This window comes from Rhinolophus ferrumequinum, chromosome X, assembly GCF_004115265.2.
Source record: "Rhinolophus ferrumequinum isolate MPI-CBG mRhiFer1 chromosome X, mRhiFer1_v1.p, whole genome shotgun sequence".
Classification (NCBI taxonomy): Eukaryota; Metazoa; Chordata; class Mammalia; order Chiroptera; family Rhinolophidae; genus Rhinolophus; species Rhinolophus ferrumequinum.
The window spans coordinates 38,623,092-38,632,386 of NC_046284.1; positions in this window are offsets into that span (position 1 = coordinate 38,623,092).

The window sequence follows — 9,295 nt, forward strand, 5'->3', positions numbered from 1 at the left end:
AAATAGCAGCCCTAAATGACACATTAGATGAAATGGACATAATTGACATATACAGAGCACTTTGTCCTAAAACATCAGACTATACATTCTTTTCTACTGTACATGGAACATTCTCAAGGATTGACCATATATTGGGACATAAAATCAGCCTTAGCAAATTTAAGAAGATGAAATCATACCAAGCATATTCTCTGATCACAAGGCTTTGAAATTGGATAACTGCAAATAGAAAGCAGGGAAAAACACAAGTACATGGAGATTAAACAACATACTTTAAAAGAACGACTGGGTCAAAGAAGAAATTAGAGGAGAGATCAAAAGATACATAGAAACAAATGACAATGAAAATACATCCTACCCAAATTTTTGGGATGCAGCAAAAGCAGTTTTAAGAGAGAGATTTATATCATTACTGGCGTATCTCAAGAAACACGAAAAATCACAAATAAATAACCTCGTGTTACACCTTAAAGAACTAGAAAAAGAAGAACAAGTGAAACCCAAGGTCAGCAGAAGAAAGGAAATAGCAAAAACCAGAGCAGAACTAAATAAAATAGAGAACAAAAAGACAATAGAAAAAATTAAAGAGCTCGTTCTTTGACAAGATTAACAAAATTGACAAACCGTTGGCTAGACTCACTAAGATAAAAACAGAGAAGACACTAATTAACAAAATCTGAAATGACAAAGGGGAAGATATCACGGACACCACAGAAATACAAAGGATCATCCAAGAATACTATGAAGGACTATATGCCACCAAATTCAATAACCTAGAAGAAATGGACAAGTTCTTAGAAACATATAGCCTTCGAAGGCTGAACCATGAAGAACTCGAAAATCTAAACAGACCGATCACCAGTAATGAAATTGAATCAGTCATCCAAAAGCTTCCCAAAAGCAAAAGTCCCGGACCAGATGGCTTCACTAGTGAATTCTACCAAACCTTCAAAGAGGATCTAATACCAATCCTGCTCAAACTCTTCCAAAAAAGTTGAAGAAGAGACAATACTCCCTAACTCATTTTATGAGGCCAACATTACCCTGATACCAAAACCTGGTAGGACAACACAAAAAAAGAAAACTACAGACCAATATCTCTGATGAATACAGATGCAAAAATCTAAAACAAAATTCTAGCAAATCGAATACAACAATGCATTAAAAAGATCATTCATCACGACCAAGTGGGGTTCATCCCCGGGGAACAAGGATGGTTCAACATCCGCAAATCCATCAATGTGATACATCACATAAACAAAATAAAGGACAAAAATCATATGATTATATCAATTGATGCAGAAAAAGTATTTGACAAGGTGCTTAATCAATGGATGTTTAATCAACATCCATTTATGATTAAAACACTTAATGAAATAGGTATAGAAGGAAAATACCTTAACATAATAAAGGCCATATATGACAAACCCTCAGCTCATCTTGTAAGTAATAGTGAAAAACTGAAGCCCTTTGCTCTACGTTCAGGAATACGACAGGGCTGTCCCCTATCACCTCTGCTTTTCAACCTAGTGTTGGTAGTCCTGGCCAGAGCAATCAGGCAAGAGAAAGAAATAAAAGGCATCCACATTGGGAATGAAGAAGTTAGATTATCACTCTTTGCAGGTGACATGATGTTATATGTAGAAAACCCTGAAGACTCCATCAAAAAGCTATTAGAAACAATCAACGAATACAGTAAAGTTGCTGGCTACAAAATCAATGTACAAAAGTCCATCGCATTCCTATATACTAACAATGAAATCTCAGAAAAAAAAACACAAAAAACAACTCCTTTTGCAATTGCAGCTAAAAGAATAAAATACCTAGGAATAAACTTAACCAAGGATGTGAACGACCTATATGCTGAAAAGTGTAAGACATTTTGGAAAGAAATTGAAGAAGACACAAAGAAATGGAAAAACATTCTGTGCTCATGGATTGGAAAATCAACATAGTTAAAATGGCCATATTACCCAAAGCAAAATACAGATTTAATGCAATCCCCATCAAAATCCTAATGGCATTTTTTAAAGAAATAGAACAAAAAATCATCAGATTTGTTTGGAACCACAAAAGACCCCGAATAGCCAAAGCAATCTTAAGAAAAAAGAACAATACTGGAGGTATCACACTCCCTGACTTTAGCTTGTACTTCAGGGCTACAATAATGAAAACAGCATGGTATTGGCAGAAAAACAGACACATAGACCAACGCAATAGAATGGAGAACACAGAAGTAAAACCACATAAATATGGGCAGATAACTTTTGACAAAGAATCTAAAAATACACAATGGAGGAAAGACAGCCTGTTCAATAAATGGTGCTGGGAGAATTGGAAAGCCACGTGCAAAAGAATGAAACTGGACTGCTATCTGTCACCATGTACCAAAATTAATTCAAAATGGATCAAAGACTTAAACATAAAACCTGACACAATAAACTGTATAGAAGAAAACATAGGTACTAAACTTATGGACCTTGGTTTCAAAGAGCATTTTATGAATTTGACTCCAAAGGCAATGGAAGTAAAAGCTAAAATAAACGAATGGGACTATATGAAACTTAAAAGCTTCTACACAGCAAAAGAAACCATCGACAAAAGAAAGAGGCAACCAACTGAATGGGAAAAGATTTTTGGAAATAGTGCCTCTGATGAGGGGCTAATATTCAAAATATACAAGGAACTCATTCAACTCAACAACAAAAAAACAAACAACCCAATTGAAAAATGTGCAGAGGACCTGAAGAGACATTTTTCCAAAGAGGACATACAAATGGCAAATAGACATATGAAAAAATGCTCAACATTACTAATCATCAGAGAAATGCAAATAAAAACCACAATGATATATCACCTCACCCCAGTCAGAATGGCTATCATCAACAAGACAAATAGGAACAAGTGTTGGAGAGGCTGTGGAGAAAAAGGAACCCTCATACACTGTGGGTGGGAATGCAGACTGGTGCAGCCATTATGGAAGGCAGTGTGGAGGTTCCTCAAAAAATTACGAATAGAATTACCGTATGACCCAGCAATCCCTCTCCTGGGTATCTACCCAAAAAATCTGAAAACATCTACACATAAAGACATGTGTGCTCCAATGTTCATTGCAGCTTTGTTTATGGTGGCCAAGACTTGGAAACAACCAAAATGTCCTTCGATAGATGAATGGAGAAAGAAGTTGTGGTATATAATATACACAATGGAATATTATATGGCCATAAGAAAAGATGATATAGGAACACTTGTGAAAACATGGATGCATCTTGGGAGCATAATGCTAAGCTAAATAAATCAGACAGAAAAAGCAGAGAACCATATGATTTCACTGATGTGTGGTATGTAAACCAAAAGCGACCAAAGAGCAAGACAAACAAATGAGAAACAAGAACTCATAGACATAGACAATAGTTTAGTGGTTACCAGAGGTTAAGGGGGGTGGGCGGTTTGGAGATGAGGGTAAGGGGGATCAAATATATGGTGATGGAAGGAGAACTGACTCCGGGTGGTGAATACACAATGGAATTTATAGATGATGTAATGCAGAATTGTACACCTGAAATCTATGTAATTTTACTAACAATTGTCACCCCAATAAATTAAAATATATATATATATATATATATATATATATATATATATATATATATATATTCTAGATTTAGTTTACATTTTCCTTATGAATGAGATCAAACATAGAAATATGTTTAAGAGAAATTTCTATTAAAATTGTGTGGATTAGCTATACTCATCCATTGCCCAATTTTTAATTGGGTTGTTGACCTTAGTCCTATTGATTTGCAGGAGCATTTATATATTAAGAAAAGTAGCCATTTGTCTTTGGTGTTTTTTTCAGGTTTTCTTTTGATTTTCTGATTATATATATATATATATACATATATATATATATATATATATATATATATATATATATATGTATATATATATATACATATATATATACATATGTTGTGTGATGCAGTATTTTTAGATTATATAGTCAAATTAACTAATCTTTGCTTTTATGCTTTTTGGGTTATATGGCATGTGTTTTCCTACCTGGAATTATTAACAATTTCAGCCATATTTTCTTCTAGTATTTTTATGGTTCTATCATTACAGATGTAAACGTTTAATCCATTTGGGATAAGGAATGGCATAGTTATTTAATTTTTCACATATACTTTTAACTATCATCCCACCAATTATGTAAATACTAGCTAATTGTAAAAAATTTGAGATACAGAAAAACAAAAAGAAATTAAAATCACTTATCCCATTATCTAGAGATAACTACTGATAACATATTTTATTTCCTTTATATAGAAGTATATATACATATATCCCATTATCTAGAGATAACTACTGATAACATATTGTATTTCCTTTATATATAAGTATATATATATATATATAGAAAGATAGCTTTTCCTTTCAAAATCAAATCCTATTATATATATAGTTCAGTATCCTGCTATTTTTTCAACTTAATATTATAACATGAGAAATTTTCCCATGTGAAATGTGCTTACTCTTAAAATATGAATGCTTTTTTTGTCTGTCTAACTCTGTTTCATCTGCATCTATTGTGAGACTTAGTTTGAAAGCTCTGGCGTGATCGAAGCTGTTTCTATACAAATGGTTATGACTAGTCATAGAAAGTCTCATTCTTTGATGGGCAGCTAGCAATGTTCATTGATAATATCATGTTTTCTCATCCATCATTCAAATTCTTGATTAAAAGTTAATTGTAAACATACTTAATTTGGGACCAAATTCTATTCTTTATACAATGCTCTATGTCAGGTAACTATTCAATAATATTTTGGTATACCATTTTGACACTGAACCACACCAAATCATTATTTTCTACGAAAAATTTACTATTAAGTTTATATATCCCTTAATGGGATAATCATTTAATAATTACTTAAACAGACAATACAAATGGAATATGGTGGGGGAGAGATTTGATTTCTGATGGGCAAGTAATAAAACTATCTATGGAACAAGTGGTATTTGATATAGGACTGGATAGAATTTGACAGGTAGAGATAGAGATGGGAAGGGCAAGACATTTCTGGCAGAGGGGATGAAAGGTGCTAGAATCCAGAAGCGGAGATTTACCAGGCACAATTATGTTTAGTGAATTTTCAGTTGTCCAGTTTGGTTGCTGCATGCGTTGCATGAGTGGAAATATGGAGAGATTAGGTTTAAAAATTAACTTTGCTAATGCAAAACTTAATGAAGGCTTTGAAGGACAGACTGAAAAGTTGCCACTTCTCTAGGTATTAGAGTGATAGGAGGTTTTTGACTTTTTACTGTGGAAAATGTTAAACATATATAAAAATACACAGAACAATATGACAACTCTTCATGTAGCCATCACCGTGCTGCAGCGGTTGTGATTTTTTTCAGTTGTGATCTTATAGCCACTCTTGTTTCATCTTCACGCCCCATATCTGCCATATTATTTTGAAGGAAATTCCAGTCATCCTGTCATTTCATACATAAATATTTCAGTGTGTCTCTAAATATAAGGAGGTTTTACAAAATCATAACCATACCAAAACATAACCACACCTAACAGAACTGACAATATTTCCTTAAAATGATTTAAGGGAGAAAATAAATAGCTCAGTATCCCAATAAATTGTGTCCCTCCAAAGAAACTGCATTCTATTAGAATAGATTATTATCTGGGGGTTGGTTGGGAAAGTGCTGCTCTCATGGTGGAAATGAAATTACGTTGTGTGGGATGTTGATGACGAGAAGGTCATTGAAAACCAGAAGCCTCCCTATTCCCCTGGGTACCTTCGTCCTTGTGACATTAGCCACCTGGAGTCCTGTTTGCTCAGTTGCCCATCTGATAGACTATCTAATCTCCTCATTTCCTGTGCTGTGGAAAATTGTTTTATTCAGCAAGTTATTGAACCTTTATTTGGAATGGAAATCACTGATATATTTGAGACAATGTATTTGGCATGAAGCAAAGATGAGTCTTAGATTCCTTTTTTCTAGCAGACCTTACCCAAAAGGCTGCCGATTCTTTTTCCTTTTAAAGAAAACAGATGGTCCAAGTGGGTATGGTAGAGCAGAGGTTGTTTTAAATGGTAAATGGTTTTGTTTTATTTTATTTTTATTTTCTGAAGACTTACTCTTTAACAAGTTGGGAAAGGGGAGAAAAGCATCTTTAGGAAAACTGTTGCTACTGCTAAATTTTAGTTGTAATTCAGCCCCTCTGTGAGGTCACAAAGTTATTCAAAAGTAAGGGGACAATTGCACAGCATAGTGAGATGCTGGTGCTTGTGTTAAATGACTTTCAATTCAAGATGGATAGAACATGGAATATGCACACTTTTAAAAAATTTGGACTTTCTCTGAAACATAGTAGTCCCAATAAGAAATAGAGACTTCTGAGTGTAGGAGGCAGAACTTGGCATATATTTCATCTTTCCTAATTGTTTTTTGTTCTAACAGGTCTAGCTTTTGCTCATTGGGTCATGGCTTGTTCTCTATTATTCTGTTGTTAGCTACATTAGGTTTATGCAAATCTAGTTCCTCTAGATTATAAGGCTCCTTCTCTCTAGCGTGGAGATAGAACAAAAATTTTAACAGATAAGACCAGATAGATGTAAACTGTGGTAACATCCCCTTTATCTGTAGTTTAGGCTTCCAGCAGTCTTAACTGGTTTCTCTGCAAGATATGTGAAACCTGGAAGGAAAGAAGAAGGAGGTCTGTGAGAGGTCAAAAGAACTATCACAAAGACCATGAACTTTACCCTGCAGGAGAAGCATCAGGATAGGCAGTCAGATCCTAACTTCAATCAGTAACCTTATTTTGTACACAACTCTAAAATAGACTTTATTATCTGGCTTGCTGAACTACAGCAAATAAGATGAGAGGCTATTAGCAGCAGGTCCACTGAGAGTCAGTAGAAATAATAGCTCAAAGTGTGAAGGCAAGGGAGGAGTAGGAAAGACATAAAAATGAGATAAACTCAGCAGTTTGTGGCCATTGAGTGAAGGGGCAAATGGCATATGAGCCACAATAGCCTTGAGTGTGTCTCCACCTTTAATATAGGAGCCATTTTGCCTCTCTGTAAGTATTCCCAGTACTTAGCACATAAAATAGACACTTAACCTTTTTTTTTTTTCCAGAAGGCAGACATGAAAGCAGGATCCCAGTAGAATCCATTAGTGCTAACAATGCTAAACACAAGTGATTGAAAATAATTACATTATATTCACTGTACTCTGATTAAGAAGGCAGGAAAAAAAATTCCATCCTACAAAATTCGATTAAAAACACTTGGGTAAATACCTAGGCAAAGGTTTGCTGGATCATATGGTAGGTTTATGTTTGACTTTTTAAAAAACTGCTAAACTGTTTTCCAAAGTGGCTATATACTATTTTGTATTTCTACCGGGAATGTTTGAGAGTTTCTGTTGATGAACATCCTCTCCAGCATTTGGTATTGTCACTTTTTAAACATTTTAATATTCTAATAGATGCACAGTAGTATATAATTTTGGTTTTAATTTGCATTTCTCTAACAACTTATAATATTGAGCATCTTTTTTTTGTGTATTTGCCATCTGTATATCTTCTTTGGTGAAGTGTGTGTTCAAATATTTTGCCTTTTTTAAAACTGGGCTACTTGTTTTCTCATTACTGAGATTTCAGAGTTCTTTATTTATTTTGGGTACAAGCCTTTGATCAGATATGTATTTACTTGAGTGAAATGAAAGCTTGTATTCACACAAATGTTTATAGTGGCTTTATTCATAATGGCTGAAAACTGGAAACAACCCAAATATCTTACAACTAGTGATTGGTTAAAAAAATTATAGTATATCTGTGAAATGGAATACTACTTAGCAATAAAAATGAACAAACACTTGATTCACATAACAACTTGGATGAAACTCCAGTGCTTTATGCTAAGTGAAAGAAGCCAGGTTCAAATTGCTATGTACTGTATGATTCCATTATGTGATATTCTGGAAAAGGCAAAACTATAGGGACAGAAAACAGATCAGTAGTTGCCAGAAGCTGTGGGATAGGGGCAGGGTTTGACCACAAAATGGGCAGCATGAGAGAAATTTGAAGAGTGATGGATCTGATCTGTTCCATATCTTGATTTTGTTGGTGGTTTGTCAACTCGTAGAACTAACATAACAAGCTGAATTTTACTCTATATAAATTATACCTCAGTTTAAAAAAAAGAAAGAAAAAGAAGAGTTAGGGGTATCAAAAGGAATCAAGCTTTGTAATCGTGAAAAAGACGCACTACTGTGGCTAAATTTTAGGAAGTGTTCAGTAAGCCAGTGCATTCAATAAGTTATCAAAATTCTGTAAGAAATTTAATCTTGTTTTTAGGGGAAACACAAAAAAATTTAATCACTTGAATTTTAACTTGCAGACAATTGTGAATGCAGCAACATCAGACATAGTTTAGCAGTTATTCACGTGATGAACAGAAAGAAGCATGGTGAAAGAAGGGGGTGTGGAGAAAACCAATCGTGAATAAATGACCATCATTTTATTTCTCCTTATTTTTCACGTGCACAAACACACACACACACACACACATACACACACACGCACTCGACCTTTCCCTCCTCCTCCTCTACCTCTTCCTCCTCATCATCACTAGTCTGTTAGTCCATCCTTCACAATGGAGCCAAATTTCTTTGTGATCCAGGCACACAAGCTCAGCTTCACAGCTTTACTTGTTTTCTATGAACATTCCTTGTGAATTTGCTCATATTGGCCCTTTTGCCTGATAGGTCCTAACACCTCTGATTCCTGACTCTTTTAAGATTCAACTCAAAACCTGCCTACTCCATGAAGCCTTCTTCAATCACTCCATTCAGAAGTGAATATTCCCTCCTTGTACTCAGTAGAATCTCAGAAAATGCTTATTGCACTGACTCCAAAGGCAGTGAGTAGAACAAAAGAACAAATATGTGCACGTTACAGATGCTGGATACGTATTGAACAATAGGTTTATTTGTAGCAGTATAGGGTAGTAGTTAAAAGCATGGAGGCATCACATAGCCTAGGTTTGAATAATAGCTCTCTGGTGCACTAGCTGTGTGATATTGCAGAAATTATTAATCCCTGAAATCTCAGTTTCCTTACCTGTAAAATGGTAATAATAATAATAATAGCATTGCATGGAGTTGTTGTGAGGAGCAAATGAATTAATTTATTATAAAGTGCCATATGTAAGTGTTCGCTGTCCTTATTTTGGAAGCAGCCTTACTACTTTCAACGAAGTCTAAT